This window comes from Bos grunniens, chromosome 13 (assembly GCF_055505025.1).
Source record: "Bos grunniens cultivar Pamir isolate PY7600 chromosome 13, Bosgru_T2T1.0, whole genome shotgun sequence".
NCBI classification, from domain to species: domain Eukaryota; kingdom Metazoa; phylum Chordata; class Mammalia; order Artiodactyla; family Bovidae; genus Bos; species Bos grunniens.
Genome location: NC_141177.1, coordinates 44787377 through 44810775, shown reverse-complemented (window position 1 = coordinate 44810775; position 23399 = coordinate 44787377). Strand labels below are relative to the sequence as shown.

Below are 23399 nucleotides of genomic sequence, written 5' to 3'. Positions count from 1 at the left end.
GTAAGGGCTCTGGGCTGGCCTGTGGGTGTCCACCCCAGATACCAGCCTCAGCAGACCCATGGTGCACAGGGGTGAGTGCCAGGCCAAGGAGGCTTCATTTCTAAGCATCTCGTGATGGTGGAAAGAGACAGAAGACATGAATTCTATTTCTGAATCTTCCACGAACTGGGTGACTTTGGGCAAGTCATTGCATCCCCCTGGAAGTGTTCCCTCATCCATAAAAGGTTACTTATTGGCTCGTTCCTTCTCTCCCGAACCCCACCCCCCAAAAGCTATTAAGCACTTACTGTGCATCTGGCCCAAGGATAGGTTCCAGGGACTGAGACAAGTAAGTCAGGGATGTGAACTTCAGGAGCGTGTGCAGACTGCATCACTACCTCAGTTCCTCATCCTGCTCAATGTCTAATCCACCCCCTTGGCATTTGATCTCGCAGCCCCTCTCACTAAAGAGGTGAGGAAATAGTCTATTTTCCCAGTCCGTGATAGAATTATCAAATAGAACGTGGTGGAAATGACAGGGTGCCAATTCTGAGCATGCCCTGGCACGTTTCCTTCCTGCCCTCTGTTACTGTCATGAAAGGGCACACCCCCTGATTCCAGGAGGAAGATGAGATGCACGGAGCAGAACCGTGACAGCTACGGTTCACCCAGACCAGCTGACCCCCAGTTAACTCAGACATAGACACCAACCAAGCCAGGGTCAGCAGAGCCTCCAGCCCAGATTAGCCTGTTCCCAGCTGACTGGTTTGGTTCACAGCATTGTTGTGGCCATAGTCAGTTGCTCAGAGCTCTCAGGCAAGCAGACATTTCAACACAGTGGGATGAATATTTGGAAGACAGGGACTGATGAGGAGGTGGAGTGGGTTGGGTAAGTACAGAGAAAGGCATTTAGCTCCACCTGGGAGTCAGAAAAGGGTCAAAGATGAGATAAAAACTTCACTAAGCTCTGGAGGGTGAGTAGAATGCAGATGGAATGGACTAGATGGAGGATCAAAAACCGGTTGCTTGAATACAAGTTACAGTTAATTTCCTTTGACCTGGATAGTATTTTGGAATTTTTCAAATTAGCTGCTAACATTTAAAAATGGGAAGATTTCTTATTAAAATTCAGATTTTACCATTCCAAGAAAATGTGGAAAACCTGGTGATACTGGGTCTGCTTTCTCGCTTGGCAAAAACGTCTTGGAGGTGAGCAGTGGCTGCCTCTTTAGAAAGGATGTCCTCTCCATTCCCTGTGGTCTCTTGTCATCCCACCTCACTCACTCCGAGACTTCCTCCTCCCACAGACCTGAGTCTTCACCTCCTGGACCAGGCAGTCTTCCTGGTTCAGGGATTGGAGGCAGGAGGAAAAGGGGATGACAGAGTTGGGTGGGTGGTGGATTGAGTGGATGACAGACATTGGGTGGCATCACCCACTCGATGGACATGAGTTGAGCAAACTCTGGGAGATGGTGAAGGACAGGGAAGCCTGGCGTGCTGCAGTCCATGGGGTCACGAAGAGTCGGACATGACCGAGTGACTAAACACCTGATGGTTCAATTTTGCTTATTCCCTTGACTCTGTCCAGTCGAGGTTGTCCTATCTATCCTTCTTCTCCCCAGGGCTGTATTTTTTCCAGGATTTTGAATCAGTCTTTTTAATGTGCATTTGTTCTTTTTTGTATCATTAAAAAAATTAAAATGTTAATTTTGAGGTAATTATAGATTCACCTGCAGTTTAAGAAACAACACAGAGAAAGCTCATGTGCCCTTTGTCTGATTTCCCCCCATGAGAACACCTTGCAAAATTATGGTCCAATATTACAATCAGGATACTGATACCAGTGGAACACACCCACCCCTCTGGTTTAGATTTCTCAGTTTTTCTTGTTCTCAATTCTGTGTATATTTGATTCTGTGCAATTTTATCACATGTATAGACTTGTGAACCCACCAGCCCACTTATGATACAGAGCATTTCCACTACCACAAAGATCTCTTGTGTTTCCCTGTTACAGAAATTCCCATTGCTCCCCTATGCCCTTCTTCCCGCCATCGCCTACAAATCCTTAACTCTTGGTAAACACTAGTCTGGTCTCCACTTTTATAATGAAATTGCACAGTATGTAACCTTTGGGATTGACTTTTTTTTCCCACTCAGTATAATTTTATGGAGATTTGTCCAAATTGGTGTGTGTATCAATAATTCATTCTTTTTTATTGTACGCATGTTCCATGGTGTAGATATACCACAGTTTGCACACCTGTGGAAGGACACCTGGGATATTTCTAAATTTTGGCTCTTATGAATAAAGCTTCTATGAACATTCACACACAGAGTTTTGTATGAACATAAATTTTCATATATCTGGGATAAATGCCTGAGAGTACACTTTCTGGATCATTGGGTTGTGGATCATTGTGTTTGGTTTTATAAGAAGCTATCAAACTGTTTCCCAGGTTGGATGTATCATTTCACATTCCTGCCAGCGATGCGTGGGTGATCCAGTTTCTCCATGTCATCGCCAGCATTTGGTGTTGTCACTTTTATTTTCACTGTTCTGATGGCTTTGCAGTGGTAGCTCGCTGTGGTTTTGATTATATTCCCTGTTGGCTAAGACGTGGGGCATCTTTTCATCATGTGCTTTCAAAACTTGGTTCCATCTGTACGTCCTCTTTGGTGAACTGTCTGCTTTTAAGGGAGGAGGTAGCTTGATTTAGCTTCTGGAATCAAACTGGTTGAAGTCTCCCTACAGTCATTGGCCCTAAAAGCCATAATCCTAGGCAGCTGGAGGCACTATCTTTTCAGGGAGTCTGCAGGGAAGCCCCACCCTAATTCCTGTCTTTAAGCAGTGAACCTGGTGTCTCCTGTCAGGATAACTTTGTCCCGTTTGGAACACCTTTATTCCAATGATCCTGGCCAGAATGTCCAAGACTGTGCCTGGCCAACTTCACCCTGAAAACATTCCCTCTGTTATCTGGGGCTCTCTGATTCTTCTCTTCATAGCCCCGAGTCTTTGTTTTTCAGGAGAACATTGATGTCAGCTCACCCTTCTGCTGATGTGTGTTGTATGAGTTCTGTGCCTGACAGCACTTTGGGTGATGGATGGCCAGATGGAGGAGGCTCTGCACAGAGGGCAGGAGTTTAGGTGGGGTCCTGTGAGTGGACACAGTAGGGACCCTGTCTGTATCCTCTAAGCCTACCCCGTGGGACCCCTACAGAACTTCTTTTTTGTTTTTTTAACTTTTTAAAATGGCTTCCCTAGTGGCTCAGATGGTAAAGAATTGCCTGCAATGCCAGACACCAGGGTTTGATCCCTGGGTTGGGAAGATCCCCTGGAGAAGGGAACAGCAACCCACTCCAGTATTCTTGCCTGGAGAATCCCATGGACAGAGGAGCCTGGCAGGCTACAGTCCATGGTTTGCAGAGTCGGACATGCCTGGGTGACTAACACTTTCACATCTATGTATTTATTTATTTTTATCGTTTGGCCATACTGTGCAGCATGTGAGATCTTAGTTCCCTGACCAGGGACCGAACCAGTACCCCTGCAATGGAAGCATGGAGTCCTAATCATTGGACCACCAGGGAAGTCCCAGACATGAGTCTTTGAAAGCTGTCCCAGTGATTAAAGATCCAAAACTACTTCTCCAAAGTACGTTTTTCTCCAAGCCAGAATGTTAAGGCTGTGGGGACTCAGAGGTGATTGACCCCACATGGCTTTGGACCTCTGAGTCTGGCTGTCATTGGACTATCTGGATAGCAGGGACCAGCCAGCATGGTGGACAAGCAAGATGAGTCTTGAAGGGCTTTGCAAACAGTAGCACATCAACCTTAGCCAGTTATGACCCTCCATATTTTGACCTAATGGCTCGACTTTGGAATCTTATGTCTATGAGTGTAGCTCTACCACATGAAGTAATTTCACATTTCATTCAGTCCCTCCTGTAAGGATCTTATGAGGGGGGATGTAAAACCCACTTCACTTCAGTTCAGTCGCTCAGTCATGTCCAACTCTTTGCGACCCCATGGACTGCGGCACACCAGGCTTCCCTGTCCTTCACCATCTCCCAGAGCTTGCTCAAACTCATGTCCATTGAGTCAGTGATGCCATCCAACCATCTCATCCTCTGTCGTCCCCTTCTCCTCCTGCCTTCAGTCTTTCCCAGCATCAGGGTCTTTTCAAATGAGTCAGTTCTTTGCATCAGGTGGCCAAAGTATTGGAGTTTCAGCTTTAGCATCAGTCCTTCCAATGAATATTCAGGACTGATTTCCTTTAGGATTGACTGGTTGGATCTCCTTGCAGATCAAGGAACTCTCAAGAGTTTTCTCCAACACCACAGTTCAAAAGCATCAATTCTTCAACACTCAGCTTTCTTTATAGTCCAACTCTCATATCCATATATGACTACTGGAAAAGCCATAGCTTTGACTAGACAGACCTTTGTTGGCCAAGTAATGCCTCTGCTTTTTAATATGCTATCTAGGTTGGTCATAGCTTTTCTTCTAAGGAGCAAGCATCTTTTAATTTCATGGCTGAAGTCACCATCTGTAGTGATTTTGGAGCCCAAGAAAATAAAGTCTCTCACTAAGTGGGTTACTAAAACCCACTTAGCAACTGGAAAACCAACCATCCACAGTCTAGTGGGCATTGTGCCCAAATTGAGGTCCTACGACTACAATTTTTTCCTCAACTCCTCATGTCTCCTTGTGTTCGTGCTGTTTGAGGATGCTGTAGTGGGCATTCTTCACTTACCTTTTGGGGGACCTGTACTCTCCAGTCTCTGGGGTTGATGATAGATGTCCAGTCTGTCCTAATTATCTGAGGATTCTATACTTTGAATTTGCCTATTTGCTACAATGGGTTTGTGGTCCCAGAAGTCAGTACTCACCCACATTTGTGGTCATTCGAGGGCATGTGTGGAGCAGCCCCTCCTGGCTGAGGGCGGACGAGGCCACGCCCTGCCTGCTTGTTTCAGCTCTTAGACTGTAAACACTGCCCTCCTCACTGTGTGTTCAGTGCCACACCTCGTGCGTTTTCTTGGTAATTTCAGTGCCTTGGGCTGAAGTGCTGTCTGTCTTCCTAAGCTCAGGAGGCTGTGCTGTGCCTTGTGGAGAAAACACGTGTGTCAGGTGAGCTTCACTGGGGCGTGAGTGATCACGCTGTGGGCTGTGAGTTCAAGGCTAATGAGTCAACTGTATGCATCAGATAAGGTGTCCTGAGATAGAAACACACACAGCACCAGGTTATGTGTTGATTGGCTGTTGGCATTGTTGGGACCAGAGGCTCATGGAAACCTAAGCGTGTATTTTCCCCCAGAGCAGGGATGCAGGATTCATGATGTCAGTGTTTGTCATGATCTCACAGGATGACAGTTCAACTTCAACATTTTGCTATATTAATTATACCACCAGGGGAGTTTTATTTTTTAATTAAAAGCTTTTTATTAGTGGAGTATAATTGCTTTACAGTGTTGTGTTGGTTTCTACCGTACGATGAAGTGAATCAGCTATACATATACATATTTCCCCTCCCTCTTGACCTTCCCTCCCCATCCCCCACCATCCCACCCCCTCGGCCATCACAGGGCCCTGAACTGAGCTCCCTGTGCTATACAGCAGCTTCCCACTAGCTCTCTGTTTTACACACGATATATGTGTGCGTGCATGCTAAATCACTTCGGTTGTGTTTGACTCTTTGTCCAGGCAAGAATACTGGAGTGGGTTGCATGCCCTTCTCCAGGGGATCTTCCAGACCCAGGGGTTGACCCCATATCTCTGATGTCTCCTGCATTGGCAGCTGGGTTCTTTACCGCTAGCACCATCTGGGAAGCCTGACAGTGTACATGTCAGTGCTGATCTCCTGGTTCATCCCCCTGCCCCACCCCCGCTGTGCCCACACGTCCATTCTCTGTGTCTGCATCTCTGTTCCTGCCCTGAAAATAGGTTCGGCAGTACCATTTTTCTCGGAGAAGGCAATGGCTCCCCACTCCAGTACTCTTGCCTGGAAAATCCCGTGGATGGAGGAGCCTGGTAGGCTGCAGTCCATGGGGTCGCTAAGAGTTGGACACGACTGAGCGACTTCACTTTCACTTTTCACTTTCATGCATTGGAGAAGGAAATGGCAACCCACTCCAGTGTTCTTGACTGGAGAATCCCAGGGACGGGGGACCCTGGTGGGCTGCTGTCTCAGGGGTCTCACAGAGTCGGACACGACTGAAGTGACTTAGAAGCAGCAGCAGCAGTACCATTTTTCTAGATTCCATATATATGCATTAAAACTCCTTTTGCTCAGTCTACAACCAGACCAAATATATTAGCTTCTCTGGCAGGGATACCCAGTCATGGTGGACTTAAAAGCCAGTGTCCACTGTCACTGATTAAAACACAAGGAGGGGCGACAGGACAATCCCAAGCTCATGTGACAGCTGTAAGTAGTTGCTCATTTCATCTAAATGTTTTCTTTTGTGTTCTTTTTATTCAGTACTTTACTCTTTGTCTTTATATATACTCTCTGCATGTAAACAGATAGAGTCAATGGGAAACAAGAGTTGCTTACCTGGAAGGCAGATGACAAGAATCACCCCCGGCCCCAGCAATCTGCAGCTCTCGTGCCATCTAGGGCCTGGGTGTGAGGATGAAGGCAAACAGGTGCTTGGTCAACACAAATAAAGAAGGACCTAGGGGCTGCCCTGAATCTCTCAGCACCTGTGATCTTGAGCAAAGGCAGGGGAATCATAGCGCTCTGAACGGTGCTGCTGCAGGAAACCAAGGCGAGGAGTGATTTCCAAATGCAGAGGAGCAGCTCCTTGTCACGGGGAAACCTGTGTCTCCTCCTTTCAAGGTAGTCTGCACAGACTTAGCCAAGAAGATCAAGTGTGCCCTGTCCATAGAGGATTAGCTCTGGTGTTGAAATTATTATACTCCTTTGGGTTAAACGATGAGTCTCTGCAACCCACCTCTCAGTGACCAAGACAGTCAAGAGCTGCCGAAGGCTCTTACACTACCTGGGCCTCTGTCACCAACTTCCAAGCCTGGAGGCAAATACCTGGATATGTGAAGGTGTCTGTGATCCCTTGCCTCTGGGGCGGGAAGCTCCAGCCAGTAGTACTCAGAGTTGAACTGGAAATTGCCAAAGGGGGCGTCTGAGTTATTCAGTGGTTCTCAGACCATAACAACAGCATCACCAGAGAACTTATTAGACATGCCAAGGTTCCAGCCCCACCCCAGTAGGGTTGCCAGATAACCTTCAGGATGCCCCAGTTAAATGAGTTGTTGTTCAGTTGTTCAGTCGCTCAGTCATGTCTGACTCTTTGCGACCCCATGGACTGCAGCACATCAGGCTTCTCTGTCCTTCACCACCTCCCAGAGTTTGCACAAACTCAGGTGCACCAAGTTAGTGATGCCATTCAACCATCTCATCCTCTGCTCCCCACTTCTTCTGCCTTCAGTCTTTCCTAGCATCAGGGTCTTTCCCAATGAGTTGACTCATTGGAATAATAATGAAATTAAATGAGAACTTCAGATAAACAAGAATGATTATTTTAGTCTAAGTCTGTCTCATGTGCTATTTGGGATTAAGTACTAAAGAAATGGTTACTTAGCTCAAATTTAAATCTAAAGTCATGTATTTTTGTTAACAAATCTGGTAACCATACACCCCAGACCTATAGAATCTGAAACTCCAGGCTTGGGACCCAGCAAAGTGTGTTTCAAGGAGCCTTCCAGGTGATTCTGATGCAGACTAAAGCTTAACAGTCATTGCCCTAGTGTCTGCTTTCTGTCTTATCTAGTTGATCTAGGAAAGGATTACTTCTGCTCCACTCCTATCTCAGTGGTTGGGTTTTACTAGCAAGAAATACCTGAGATCTAAGCCCAACTTGTGTCTCAATCTGGAGCTGAATGGCACATTACCTACATTCCTCTGTTTCATGTTGGACAGAGCCCTGACTTTAGAGTCTCAAGAACGGACCTTGTCTCTAGACACAGGCTAGTGCTTCAGGCGCACAGGCCTGGTTTCTGGAGACTGTGCCCTTTGCAGTTTGCTGCTGCCTGGACCTCTGACCACACAGCTGGCAAGGCTGCCTACACTGGTGCCCTGTGATGAGACTGGGGTGCACACTTTTCTTCATCATGGTCACAGCACAGTAGAAGGTGGGCTTTCTTACCTCTGGGAGTCCACCAGAGGCTTACCTTACCTGGATGAGGGAACAGGTAATATGATGATGCCAGGCCAGGTCTCTCCCCTGCTGCAGCTGCCACTTCACTATAGGAACCCACTATTACAGAAGATCTAGGCATCTTAGGTCCTGGGCAGCATAATTAGAGTCTGAGTAATGGTTAAGAATCCACCTGCAATGTGGGAGACCTAGGTTCAATCCCTGGGTTGGGAAGATCACTAGAGAAGGGAATGGCTACCCATCAGGATTCTTGCCTGGAGAATCCCATGGACAGAGGAGCCTGTCGGGCTACAGTCCATGGGGTCATAAAGAGTCGGATATGACTGAGTGATTAACCACTTTCACTTTCATAGCGGTGATAACAGTAACGGTAACCACCATTCATTGAGCACCTACTGTATGCCAAGCATCATGCTAAGTACATTACATATAACATCATATTGCATTTTCATAGAAACATTGTGAACTCAGGACTCTTTCCTTCATTTTAAGGTAAGGAAGCTGAGATTTAGCAAGGGCGTATTATTTGCCCACAGTCTCGAAACTAGAAAAATGGAAGGATTAAGATTTGAACCCTCTTTTATGCAACTCAGAACTGTTACTCGAAACCATAATGTCCATCGATTTCCTTTTGGGAATCTGACATTAATTGAATGTCACTGTGCTAGATGCCACGTGTATTGGCCCGCACTGAACTCATGATGTGTGTAAGCCCTGTGCCAAGTGCTGTGGGACCCAGAGGTGCCTGACAGCCCCTGTGCTGGGGACATATGTGGTGGGGGGTGGAATAAAATGTTTGAAATAATAACCAGTGTCTCTCCCCAGTGTATTTACCTTCCCTTCTGAGCCAGCCCTTTGTATTCTGAGAAGGACCTGGGCAGCAGAAAATACGAAACAAGAATCTCTCTTATTGTCTCATGAGTTTTGGGGGCTTAGATACTTTGAGGGATGGGCAGGACATCCAACATGGATAAAAGAGTTAGGAAAACACTTCATAGGAGGAGAAGTGCCTTCCATTCTTCCCTTAGACATGGATTTTCAGAAGAGGAGGGAGGGAGAGGGGTGGATCACAGAGGGTGAGGGTTCTTGGCTTTGCCTCCTGGGTCATGTCCTAGGAGGGGATGGAGCCTCTGGATGGCTGTGTGGACTCTGAGAACAGAGTGGTCTTGGAGCCTGCTTCTAGGGAAAGGCCCCAAAAATCCCCAGGGTAGAAATGGCCCCATGAACATTTGGGCACACCAGGCTTTGGAGGCCCAAATGGACTTTCCTACACACAGTTTCAGAGGGTGAACTTTGATATATACCTAAAAGGGGCACCTGAAATAGCATCAAGAACTTGTAGATATAAAGGAGCAACTGATGGGGAAAGGGACGTCTCCATGGCAACGTGCACAGTTCAATGTTTACCTGAGTGTCCTGCAAGTTGGAGAGATGACACCAAAGACCAGATAGCCCCTTCCCCAGTAATGGTACTGCTTTAACCTCCAAAACTTACATATGATATCCATGGGAAAGAAGTGAACCCAAATTGACTGAGGTAATGTTTTTGCTCCCTAGGCTGAATGGGGACTAAAGGGAAATTAAAGCAAGTCATAGAAAAACAGAAACAGTTATCTGTTCAATTGTGCCAGGGAAAATTGGGAAAGCTTTGGAATTGGTGAGAAAGATCACTGGATATCCTGTCTAGGGCCACCCTTCCTGACTATCTCTGCCTTTTATTGTCTTAGAGCTATGTTGCAGCTCTATAAGTTAAGCCAAACTATAGTAATTCAAATGATTCTTGTCCACAGAAATATAAATAAATTGTGTCTGATGGAGGTGTAATTAATTATTGCTCAGTGGGCATTAGCCAGTTTTTACCTCTTTGAAAATTCATTTCAGGATTTATAGTGTGAGTGTTTTCTTAAATTCTCTTGTGAGCCAATTATAGTGCAAAGATCTAGATATGCCAATTGAAAGGGCGAGATTTTCAGTGGATCAAAAAACAAGACCCAACTATATGTTGTCTATAAGAAGTCCACTTTAAATATAAAGGTGTATAAAGACTGAAAGTAAAAAGATGGAGAAAGATATACCATGCCAATATTGATCAAAGAAAAGTGGGAGTAGCTACATTAACTTCAGACAGAGTAGACTTCAGAGCTTCCAGTCATAAAGAACCCACCTGCCAATGCAGGAGACATAGAGACGTGGGTTTGACCCCTGGGCTGGGAAGATCCTCTGGAGGAGGACATGGCAACCCACTCCAGTATTCTTGCCTGGAGGATCCCATGGGCAGAGGAGCCTGGCAGGCTGCGGTCCATAGGATCGCAAAGAGTCGGACACGGCTGAAACCACTTAGCACACAGCACACACAGACTTCAGAGCATGGAAAATCATCAGGGATAAAGAAGTTTCCATAATAAAGAAGTAGTTAGTCCTCCAAAAAGACACAGCAGTGTTTAATGTTTGGGTTGGTTAAGTCGCTCAGTCGTGTCCTACTCTTTGCAACCCCGGGGACTGTAACCTACCAGGCTTCTCTGTCCATGGGATTTTCCAGGCAAGAGTACTGGAGTGGGTTGCCATGCCCTTTCCAGGGGATCTTCCTGACCCAGGCAGGGATCCAACCTGGGTCTCCCGAATTGCAGGCAGACACTTTACTGTCTGAGCCACCAGGCAAGCCACGTATAAAAAGAGAGTATCAAGCTACATGAGGCAATAACTGATAGAACTGCAAGGAGAACTAGATGAATCCACTGTTACATGGAGAGTTTAACACCCTCCATCAGAAGTGGACAGATCTGTAAGGCAGAAAAGCAGGGCAGAGTTAGAACTCAATAGTAGCATCAGTGAACTGGAGATAGTGCCCTCTGTGCACCATTTTATTCAGCACCAGCAGAACAGGTGTTCTTCTCAAGTTCTCGTGGAACATTCATCAGCACAGACCACACTCTGGGGCGTAAAACACCCCTTAACAAATTTAAAGACTAGAAGTCATACAGCGTGCAGTCTCAGACCACAGTGCCTTTAGGGTCAGATTTGCCTTTTAGAAGAATCTTTTTGGCCAGTGGAGATGGAGCATGGGAAGGACCCAGAGGCAAAGTGGCCAGGAAGAGGGGGCCAAGAAGGTCCTGGAGCCCTGGGGCGGGATGACAGGAGAGGATGCAGCCGTCTCGGCGGGGAGGGGAGCTCTGGAGATGGAGGTGTTGCAATGGCTTCACCCTTTAAAAACAACAGCAAGGGATTTCCCTGGTGGTCCAGCAGTTAAGAATCTGTCTGTCAATATAGGGGACACCGGTTTGATCCCTGGTCTGGGAAGATTCCACATGCCACAGAGCAACTCAGCCTGTGCACCACGACTTCTGCGCCCTTGCGTTGCAACTCCTGAAGCGCATGTGCTTTGAGTCCGGGCTCGCAACAAGAGAAGCCACTGGAATGAGAAGCCCACACACCACAGCTAGAGAGTAGCCCCCGCTCACAGCAACTAGAGAAAGCCTGCACAGCAACAAAGACCCAGGGCAGCCAAAAATAAGTAAGTAAAATAAAATGAACCACAGCAATGCCGTGAGGTGGTTCCTGTTTTTTCTTTTGACTGGAAACTTCTGACGCAACCTCAGATCTATAGAAAAGGTATAAGAAAGTTTTTCCCTACTATTTGAGCATGTTACAGACAGGATATCCTTCGGCCCCTTTTTTCTTTAGACCCTAAAGTTTAGGGTATATTTCTCCAAAAAAACAGCAGGAGACCTGGGTTGGGAAGATCCCCTGGAGAAGGGAAAGGCTACCCACTCCAGTATTCTGGCCTAGAGAATTCCATGGACTGTAAAGAGTCGAACACAACTGAGCAACTTTCACTTTCACTTTCTCCAAAACAAAAATATAGAATCACTACCGCATTATAAAAGTTGGGAAATCATACAGTTATAAAATACTAGAATGTATATAGGCATCATTGCATTTCTGTCCTTTGTAGTAGAAAAAAAAAGTACTGGCTCAGACACTGTAATCTGTTGTCAGTCCCTTAAACCTCTTGCAGTTGGTAACAGACTTCAGAAGTCTTGTCTTTCATCACCTTGACATTTCAGAAGAGTGAAGGCCAATTATGTTGTAGGATGTTTCCCTTTTTGAGTATCTCTGATGTTTCCCCCGAGATGAAACTCGGGTTGTGCGTTCTTTGCAGGAACTTGCAGACGTGAGGGTGTGTTTTCTCAGGGTGCAACGCCAGGAAGCAGCGATGTTGATCTGTCTCTGTACGAGAAGTTGTTGACTTTGATCACTCGGGTACAGTGCTGTCTGCCAGGCTTCTTCACTATAAAGTGGCTATTTCCCTCTTGCAATTCACATGTGTCTCGTGGGGATATGCTTTGAGACCAGGCAAACACTCTCCATTCCTCAGGCTTCCCCCTGAAAGGGTTATTTTTAACCCACACTTTTCGGATGCCGACACTGATGCTTAGAGAAATGAAGTGACTTGCCCAGGTCAGGATGCTCACCAAAAACTCGAGTTGAAAGTCCTGACTCTAGATCTCACCTCTATGTCGTCTCTTCTCGTGGCTGGACAATGTCAGCTCCTAAAACCTCTTCTCGGGTACCAGAGGCTGCTGGTACCTCAGCCATGTCCGCTCAGCCCACCTCTGGGTCCACCTGGGGGCTTCTCTGAGCCAAGTCCAAGATGCTTTCTCACCCGGCTGCTAGCTGGGAGCTGAGCTGTGTTGGTAGTCTCTTCAGCTTGGTGGTCTCAGGGTGGTAGATGTTTTAAATGACAGCTGTCCCCTGCCACCCCCCGCCCCAATCCTGCCTGCTTACCCCGGGGCCAGTGTTCCATGAGGACCCAGAAGAGAGGCAGGACTCTTCCCACTTGGCCTGGAAATGACTCAGCATCTCTGCTGCCATCTGTCTGCCTGTCTGTCCAAGACTTCTGGTCAACCAGAGTCCCTGGGGTGAGGCTGGGGTGGGGGCGCACTTCTCCCCACCTCTTGGGGTACTGCTGTGGGAACCGAGCTGCAGTGCTATAAGGAGGCCCAGGGGCCTGGGGGCGGCTGGGGGAGAGGAGCCAAGGCCACTGACCGCACCTGGCTGAGCTCCCAGCTGGCAGGAGCCCTGCCTGGGAACCGTGGGAGTGAGTTGTATAACAGGGGGAGCCTCGTCCCCACCCCCACCCCTGCATGGAGCAGAGACAAGCTGTCCTGTTGCTCCCTGTCCAGACTGCAGGTTTGTGAGCAACACAGTTGGCTGGTGATTTATATATATATGGGCTTCCCTGGTGGCTTGGCTGGTAAAGAATCCGCCCGCAATGCAGGAGACCCAGGTTCGATCCCTGGGTCAGGAAGATCCACTGGAGAAGGGATAGGCTACCCACTCCAGTATTCTGGCCTGGAGAATTCCATGGACTGTATAGTCCATGGGGTCGCAAAGAGTCGGACATGACTGAATGACTTTCGCTTTCACATATATATGTGTGTGTGTGTGTGTGTGTGTATAATGTCGACCATTTTAAAATTCTTTATTGAATTTGTTACAACATGGCTTCTGTTTTATGTTTTGATTTTTTGGCCCCAAGGCATGTGGGATCATAGTTCTGCAACCATGGATCAAATCTGCAACCCCTTCAACCCCTTCTAACCACCGGATGACCAGAGAACGCCCTTGACTTGTTTTAAGTCACTGTTTTGCTGAGCAACAACAGATAACCGGAGATTTATACTGAGAGAACCTCTTTCTGGGACTGGGCTCATGTGACAAGGCTCCCAGCTGCTCCCCTGTCCTGGGGTGTGTCAGAGACAGAGCACAAGCCTCTCCTGCAGCCGCTGGGTGAGGAGGGTTCACCTGGAGACGACTCACCCACCTTTTGCCTTTCCTACCTGCTTCTCCCACGGGCTCTTTCTCCCTTGGAGCAGTGCTCAAAGGCTGGTGGAAAACACATTTGTCACAAAAACAACACTCTGCTCTCAGAGGAGATCCCACCTCCTCCAGTGTCCCCACGAGGAGCAAACAACTTAGATGGGCTCTAGGTCTTTTATAACCGGGCCTGGGTCGTGAGGCTCTTCTGCAGCTTTCATGGACGGGGGCCATGTTTTCCTGTATCCTGGCGTTCCTGGTCATGAAGCCGGCCCTCGGGTATTCATTCCTCTGCAGGGCGTGTGTTGTTGACACGTGTTGAGGGTGTGTTTCCAGGGCACAGTGAATTCTTTAGACCCCCTCCCACACCCCAGAGGTGACTTGTACCAGCCATATCTGTCTACTATGACCCCGCCTCTCAGGGCTGGTGTATCTGGTTGGGGTGTGTGAGTTCGGGGCAGGGGTGCCGAGCCCAGACTGTGCGAGTGTCTGTCTCTGAGGGTGGTGGGGGAGGGGGAGGTCCGATGGCTCACAGAGAAGATGAGCCGCACACACACAGAAAGAGAAGCAGGGGCTACGAGTGAGGAGGAATCCTGCCTGGGTCTCCAGGGCTCCAGCCCAGCCTTCACCAGCCCGGCCGCCGTTGCTCAGGACTCCCTGGAGCCTGATGCCGAGCCTCCTGTGTTACTGATGCTGGTGTCCACTTCTGTCATTTTCCACCACGTTGTCACACACAGAACTGCTTTCCCAGAGTCGCTTTCCTTGGTTTGTGATGTAAAATGGGCCACAAGCCATCATCTGGGACCAACTTTGCTGAGCCCATGGCTAGGTTCAGTCAGATAGAGATGAGAAGCACAGGGTCTGGCTCTGTGCTCCATCTGCCCAGTCCCCGAAAGTCTGTAGAGAGCTGCATTGTGGGAAGATCCTCCAGCCCCTCAAAGGACAGGGTGCCATGGCAACAATGAATGCCAGGTCCTGTATGTACTGAATTTCCATGCTTTTAGTTCCAAAGGAGAAAATTTAAAAAGCCACCTAAATTTGCTTTCTCCCTTCAAAGGTTATGTTCTATTGAGGGAAAAGTAAAAACAAAGTCATAGAATTCTCTTTTGCAAGATACCTTTGTGGGCATAGTGACAGTTAGAGTGGGTGGAGAGGTCCAAATAAAAACACAAAATGTGAATAAGACTCTGAACTGATTGGATGAGGACCAAGTAATGCTTTTATTTCAGATTCCATCAATGCCAAGGACAGAGGTTGATTGACAAACTAATTCATTCCTCAAGCAAGCAGTGATCGACTTCCTGCTCCGTCCTAGGAGCCCAGGACAGACAGAAGGCTGGTGGAGTCTCTTCTTCCATCAGCAGCGCCAACAGAAATGCATGTGCCCACTGGCTCTTGCTAGGAACTCAGAGAAGCAGGAGAAAGTGTGAGACACTGCTTACTCGCTCCAGGACTTCATCATCCCAATGGGCCATGAAAATGTACATAAAATAGTAATAAGCTGCAGCACAAAAACATGTTCCAAATTCACATGGGTGGTGCAGATGAGACCTATCTCTGGGACTCCCTCTGGGCTGGGGTGATCTGGGAAGGCTTCCTGGAGGAGGTGAGTTTTGCCTTGTCCCTTAAATGAGAGATTTTTGTTGGTCAGAGAGATGGATGTAGGGTATTCCAAGGAGTGGGTGTTGAAGGGGACCTAGTCTAGCCTGTCCATGTTTCAGAAGCTTGCTTGACCGGCTCCTTGCCTGGGAAGCCAGGTTGGGTATGGATTCTGATGGCTCAGGGGCTGGACCTTACTCTTCAGGGAATGGGAAGCCATGACAAGTTTCAGAATCAAGAGTGGGGCATAGGACACTGGGCTCCATAACGTTCAGCCCACTGGGAGTTGACAGCATGGCCAGAGCCATGTCAAGGCCGGGTGCCCTAGCCAGATGAGAAACCCTGGTACTTTCCTGAGGGGTAGAACCCTCTGTGAGTGATGTAACGATGAAAGCTGTGGTTGAGAATCTGAAACGACCTCTCCCCCTGGGTCTGCAGGGCACAGTTTTCTTCTGGGAGGCTGACTTTACTATTTGATGTGATGGGGTTCAGGACACACTCCCCTAAAAGACTGCACCCTGGCAGATGGGCCCTCCCAAGCTGGAGGAATTAGAGAGACGGCAGAAGCAGGCGGCGTGCTCTGACCCTTTCACCCCAGCCACCTTCCCTTCTTCCCTGAACTAGGTCAGAAAACTCCTGTGTGAGAGATGCCCACATTCTGCCAGGAGGAAGGCAGACATTTTTAGCACCAGAAAAGGGAAACTGGGAGTCAAGAAATCAGTGCAAACAAATCTCATTGAGCTCACTCTCATCTTCCCACGTACTTCTTCACCGCAGGCTGCCCCAGCCCAAACCTCTTCTAGTTGATTCTTCACTGATGTGTTGATTCTTCTGCGAGGTGTGAAAGCTGCCTGCTCTCCTGCTCTGGTCACTTATTTAGGTCTTCATTCTTTTGCGAAAGCTCCCATGTACATGTGAACATTCAAAAAATGTGTTTAAATGTGCCTGCTTTTCTCCTGTTAACTTGTCTTTGTCAGTTTAACTTTTGGACCCAGACAGGGACCCTGTGAGAGTTGAGGAAAATGTTTTCCTTCTTTACAGACTCCAGTTCATTTGCAGAAACCCCAGTGACCACAGGCATGACCCAGGAGGCCCCAGTGACCACAGCTGTGATCTGGGAGGCTGTGGAAGAGCACGTGAATGGCCTGAGCCAGGCCACTATGGGGTCCCAAAAATGATGCTGGGCTGCATCCGCCCACGGGGGAGACAAGGGTAGATGTGTTATGCAGAGGACTTGGAAAACTCAGCTGTCGAAGCTTGCACATCTCGCAGTGTTGCAGGAGGGGTCAGTGCCCTGTCCATCTGCCCTCCCGGTCACTGTTCTGGGGGTCCTGGGGGCTGCCTCCTGCAAGTACTGGCAGCTGTCCACCAGAGGGCGCTCTCTGGTGTGCTTGGTTAAGGTGGGCAGGTGGAAGTTTGTGTCCCCTGGGTGATGGCGTGTGATGGATACACACCTCACGTCCTCTCCCTTGTCCCAAAGACTGGACAGCTCTGTGCCTTGTTGCACTGTGTCTCCCTGACTGCTTGATGTGATGGACCATTAGTTGCCCACAGGATGTCCTGATTCATCTCAGCTTTTTATTGGGTGCTTCCCTTCCTGGCCTGCTATCCTCCTTCCTGTAATGGGACGACCTCCCAAATAAACTACTTACACTCAGATTTTCATTTCAGGGTCAGTTTCTAGGGGATCCCAGCTGAAGCCGAATGAATCAAAACCAGACACCATAATATCCTTCAGGTCTACATTCTCCTCTCACATCAGGCACATGGGGAGCCTGCTCTTGAAGTTGAGTCCGCTCTGGGTCACTTGTCCAGGTGCAGCTGAGTTACCAGGTGCACCAGGAGTCCAGGTGGCTTGCTATGGGATGTCCCCCAGGTTTCTTGCCTGCTCCCGGCCACTACCTTCACTTTGAGCAGCAATGGGGATTGAAGAGGGTGCTGGCTGCCGTGTGACGGTTGGAGGTCAGGCCTGATCTAGGGATGGAATGTAGGTGGCAGCAAAACCTTGGTCATATCTGTTGGAATTTATCCTCTTTTCCTTACCGTGTTGGAGATAAATTTCAGGCTCACTGTGCCGGGGGTTTGGAAGTCTTTTTCTAGTCATGACTCAGTCTTCAAAAAGCTAACATCCCACTCCCTGAACCCAGCAGTCTCCATAGCCACGAGGCTTCTGAGCTGTTTCCACTGTCAAGTTTGAAAATTTAAAGCCAGCCATGGGATGATTCCAATCAAAGCAAATTAGGGAGGATTCTTCATTCTCACAAATCCACTTGTCTGCGCACGAGACCGACACTTTTTGGTGCATGTGAGTAAAAGTAATGTGTTAGCTCTCTTGTTTTTTCTTAATTTCTCTTTCTGAGCCTGACTCTTCCACATCTCCTTAGAGAGAGGAGTCACGGGATGGAATCATTCCTGCTAACTGATCCCCAAGTAGACAACTCAGACCAAGCCAGCAGAGGGACCTAGAAAACAGCAGATGTGCCTCAAAAAAGTCAGGCAATATATAATTATGAATTTTTAAGATCAAAAGTGATTCTAAATAACTAGAAGTAATATTGTCCCCCTGTGTAGCACAGTTGATTAAGGACACTTTTCTCGGACAGTTTTTTATCCCAGTGATTTAAAAAAAATTTTTAAATTTTATATTGGAGTATAGTCAATTAGATTAACAATGTTGTGATAGTTTCAGGTGGACAGCAAAGGGACTCAGCCAAACATATACATGTATACACTCTCCCCTAAACTTCCCTCCCAGCCAGGCTGCCACATACCACTGAGCAGACTTTCCTATGCTGTACCGTAGGTCCTTGCTGGTTCTCCATTTTAAATATAGCAGTGTGTACCTGTCCATCACAAACTCCCTAACTATCCCTTCCCCCCATCTTTACTTTCTCCCACCCCCTACAACCTTAAGTTCATTCTCTAAATCTGTGAGTCCATTTCTGTTTTGTAAATAAGTTCATTTGTATCATTTCTTTTTAGATTTACCATATAAGGAATGCCACAGGCTATTTCTCCTTCTCTTGCTTACTTTACTCAATATGACAATCTCTAGGTCCAGTTGTGTTGCTGCAAATGGCATTATTTCATTCTTTTTAATGGCTGAGTAATATTCCATTGATATTTAAAACTTCTTTGTGAGGTCCTGCTGCTACTGCTGCTAAGTCACTTCAGTCATGTCCGACTCTGTGCGACCCCATAGGTGGCAGCCCACCAGGCTCCCCCATCCCTGGGATTCTCCAGGCAAGAACACTGGAGTGGGTTGCCATTTCCTTGTCCAATGAATGAAAGTGAAAAGTGAAAGTGAAGTCACTCAGTCGTGTCTGACTCTTAGCAACCCCATGGACTGCAGCCTACTAGGCTACTTCGCCCATGGGATTTTCCAGGCAAGAGTACTGGAGCGGGTTGCCATTTGAGCTCAAGAGTCAACTTCTCTGAGCTTCTAAAATAGACTTTTATAACCTCAGCCACCAGCGTGAAATCTCATCTCTTTTTACATTCTCTCTGGACCAGTGTTGATTGAGAAGGTAACTTTGAGGACAGAACTTACAGCAGTGATGCAAATATCCAGCCTGTCTCTAAATAGCTTTCATAATGGATCAGGGGGGCTTGGGCAGCCCTTTTCATTCCAGAGACTCCAGTAGAGTCAGAAAATGTATCCAGTACCAGAAGTTCTTGATAACATGCTGAGAAGTGGTGCAAGTCTCTGATGAAGGGTGAAAATGACTTTTGTGGGAGTGTTACCAAGGGTTCTTTCTTAATCAATGGAAATTGATAAGAGGCCAGACAAAAAATTCAGCAAAGATTTACTGGGCCCCTGCTACAGCAGAAGGAAGCGAGAACAAGTTAACAGTTTCCCTTGCTCGCTCCCTGAGCCAGGGCGGCAAGTTGGTTCCTTCCATAGAGTGAAGGTAGGGGTTTATCCAGGGGTTCGGCCAGACGGGTGTCTTAGGTGGTTTTCCCACCCCCTTAGTGGTGTTGTGTTCAAGGGTCATGCACAATTCCTTGCTTTTTCTCCAGGCTCTTCAGAAGTGGCAACTGGGGTTTTTTGGGTCTTTTCGTATTTTGTTGTTCTTAATTTGCCTCAACTGCAATATTGTTGTTGTTGTTCAGTAGCTCAGTCGTGTTCGACTCTTTGCAACCCCGTGAACTGCAGCACTCTAGGCTTCCCTGTCCTTTACCAACTCCTGGAACTCGCTCAAACTCATGTCCATTGAGTCAGTGTTGCCATCCAACCATCTCGTCCTCTGTCATCCCCTTCTCCTCCTGCCTTCAATCTTTCCCAGCATCAGGGTCTTTTCTAATGAGTCAGCTCGTCGCATCAGATGGCCAAAGTACTGAAGCTTCAGCTTCAGCATCAGTCCTTCCAATGAATATTCAGGACTGATTTCCTTTAGGATTGACTAGTTTGATCTCCTTGCAGTCCAACTACAATATGCATGAGTTATTTTTAGTCCCCCATAGTTTCTTTGTATTTTGTTGCTCAAGGAGATGTTCGTCCTGCAAGCACAGCAGCGAAGGGTCTCAGGTCTCAGCTCCCAGCCTGTCTCAGGAGAAGAGGGGAAAGAGGTGGCTGGATAAAAGTACTAGAATGAGTATATCTGTAAGCCAGGACCCAGTTTTGCACTAGATCTCTAGAAATTACAGAAAAGACATAAAACACATCCATTACACATCTATAAAATTGCATGTATTACCTTTCATGGACCTGAAATTATGAGGAATGCATGAAAGTCAGAAGGGAAATGAAATCAGATAGTGGAGTTCAGTAACCAAACCCCATGCAGGTGAGATTCTTCAAATGGTAGGGGCAGCTCAGGGGTGTTGCAGGAGGGCTCCAGGAGAGCTCCAAGCTTAAGGCTGAGGAAGCTGGGGGAGAGGGATTCTTGGGGTCACCCGTCAAGGTGATTGATAGCATACTGCCAAAGCAGCCAAGCATAGCAGGCAGGTGGGAGCAGAGAGTGTGGACTCAGGAAAGAGGGTGGGGTACCAGGTAGATGCTGATATTATGGGTTTATGAGCTACTGACACAACTGACATAATATCTTGATATTTACTGGACACCTGTAGCGTTCCCATCAAAGCTGGAAACAAGACAAAGGTAGCAAAACTGGTACTACTATTAACCATTATACTAGAGGTCAATGCACTAAGAGAGGGGAAAATGAGATATTTGGAGATGATATAATTACCCAGAAAATCAAGTGACAAATTATTAGAAGTAGGTAGATTTCTATATTGGGCTTCCCTGATGGCTCAGTGACAAAGAAACTGCATGCCAAGCAGAAGATGTGGGTTCCCTCCCTGGGTTGGGAACATCCCCTGGAGAAGGAATTGACAACCCACTCCAGTATGTTTCCCTGGAAAATCCCATGGATAGAGGAGCCTGGTGATACAACTTAGCGATTAAACAACAGATGTCCATAAAGTGGTCTGATATCAGAGCAACATAAAAAATCAAAAGATGTCTTTAACATTAGGAACAATAAATTAGAAAATGTAATACTAAATAAGATTCCATAGCCATAAAACCAAAAAATATCTAGTAATAAATGTAACAAGAAACATTCAAGACCTACATGAAAAAATTACAAATTGTCAATAAATGTCATCAGTAGAAATTTGAGTAAGTGAAGAACCCTACTGTTTTTATACTATTTTTCTATTATCACTAAATTAATCTCTAAATACATACAGGATTTTCAAAACGCATATGATGAAGTGTATTATAGGGTTCTTGAATTATCAGCTATAAAATATTGATAAATCATAAAATGTATCATATGTATTATATATACAATAAATTAGAAGCCAAATGTACAAGTAAGTATAAAAGCATTAGGAGAAAATATAGGAACATTTGTTAATAATCTTGAGATAGGAAAATTTTCTTAAGCAAGACAAAATGGTTAAGGAATAACTGACAGATCTTGATAGATGACATGAAAATTAAAATTGCAGTGGTAGCACAATTGAGGTGGTAGCACAAAACCATTGAATTACAGCAATGTAATAACCAGAAAATAGCTGTAACATGGGGCAGTTAAATGATTAATACCATGTAAAGCATTCCAAAATGCAATCATGAAGATAAAAGTGTTATGTAAAAATGAGTGTATCATAAAATTACCACATATTCGGAAGTGTGGACAAAGTATTAGTACATTCCACTTTATTTCTCTATGCCCGGTCTTCTCTATCCAATTGGGTCCCCGAGTTTTGTCCATTCTAAGTCTTGATACGAATGAGTACGTTAAGCGGTTTCTTTAGGTGGATGCCAGTCTCTTTTGGGTAAGATGCCTAGACTTCCCTCCATCTCTGCCTTCTTCCTCCCTAAGGTGCAGCCGAGAGTGTGGACGGAAGAGTGTCTTGTGTGACCTTGCCATGATGAGGACGCACAGAGGGTTTCCCTGTTGACGTCTGGATCCTCCATGACGTTGCCTTCCCCCTGTACTGATGCCTCTCCTGTGCCATGAGGCCAGTGCCCGAGGTTTCCATTTCCGATGGCCTCTGAGCTTGGGTCTGCATCTATGTTTCTCAGCTTGGGCAACACCTGGGCTCCTTTCTGACTAACCAGGCCCACTGCTGTCCTTGCTATGTCCCCTTCCCCTGAGGTCTCCCTATGTTCTTAAGCTACGTGCCCATCCAGTAACTCTTGCCCACAAGTAAGACCTCATCACCTGTCTTTCTCACCCTCTGGCACAGTCCGCATCACTACCTAGAGAGGCTGCAGGGAACTCTGGGCTCCATCCCTGCCACGTGTGGCGTTGCTGGATAAAATGCAGGATGCTGGTTAAATTCAAGTTCCAGATAAACAACGAATAATTCTTTTTTAAGTATACTACTACTACTACTGAGTCACTTGAGTCGTGTCCGACTCTGTGCGATCCCATAGGCAGCAGCCCACCAGGCTCCCCCGTCCCTGGGATTCTCCAGGTAAGAATACTGGAGTGGGTTGCCATTTCCTTCTCCAATGCATGAAAGTTAAAAGTGAAAGTGAAGTCGTTCAGTCGTGTCCAGACTCTTCTTGACCCCATGGACTGCAGCGCACCAGGCTCCTCCGTCCATGGGATTTTCCAGGCAAGAGTACTGGAGTGGGGTGCCATTGCCTTCTCCATTTTCCAAATACATTCTACACATTATGATTGGCTGATACATCCAGTTAGTCTCTTTTAGTGTATAGGTTTCTTCTCCATCTTTCTCTTTCTTTCATTATGATTTAGAAATGAACTCAGTTGTTTGTCTAGTAACATTTCCCACTGCTGAATTTTGCTAAACAAATCTTTATGGTGAAATTTAACATTCACAGGATTCTGAAATTTGGCTGTAGGCTGCACTATAAAACTTGTGAGATATGAAATATCCCCATCTCCAAGGTCTTCTCTTAGATCCTCCAGACTCCTGAGGGAGGGAGATGAAGGAATTGAGAAAATCACCTTTTCTCTGCACGAAACCTGGCTTTGGAGCTCGTTATTTTGTAGTAACTTTGGGCTTCCCAAGTGGCGCTAGTGATAAAGAACCCGCCTGACAATGCAGGAGATGTAAGAGACATGGGTTCAAACCCTGGTTCAGGAATGTTCCCTGGAGATGGAAATGGCAACCCACTCCAGTATTTTTGCCTGGAGAATACCATGGACAAGAGGAGCCTGGTGGGCTACAGTCCATGGGGTGGCAAAGAGTCGGACACTACTGAGCGCCTTAGGACGTACACTCCCTCATGTTGTCATAACACAAACATCACATAACAGCCTTCTCTAAAGATAAAGGGAAAATTGCCTGTAAGTTTAGAACTTTGCCACAAAGGGAATGCTGCAAGTTTGACTG

At 46.9% G+C, this 23399-nt stretch overlaps 1 protein-coding gene across 1 annotated transcript in view; it reads left to right on the top strand.

The window, feature by feature from the left end:
* The window catches only part of DTD1 (D-aminoacyl-tRNA deacylase 1), a 130865-nt gene extending 119167 nt beyond the window's left edge, over positions 1-11698 (top strand). The window contains exon 6 of the mRNA XM_086333781.1: positions 11427-11698. The gene's annotated coding sequence lies outside the window, so the exon portion shown is untranslated. The remainder of the gene's footprint in view (positions 1-11426) is intronic.
* The last annotated feature ends 11701 nt before the right edge of the window (positions 11699-23399 follow it).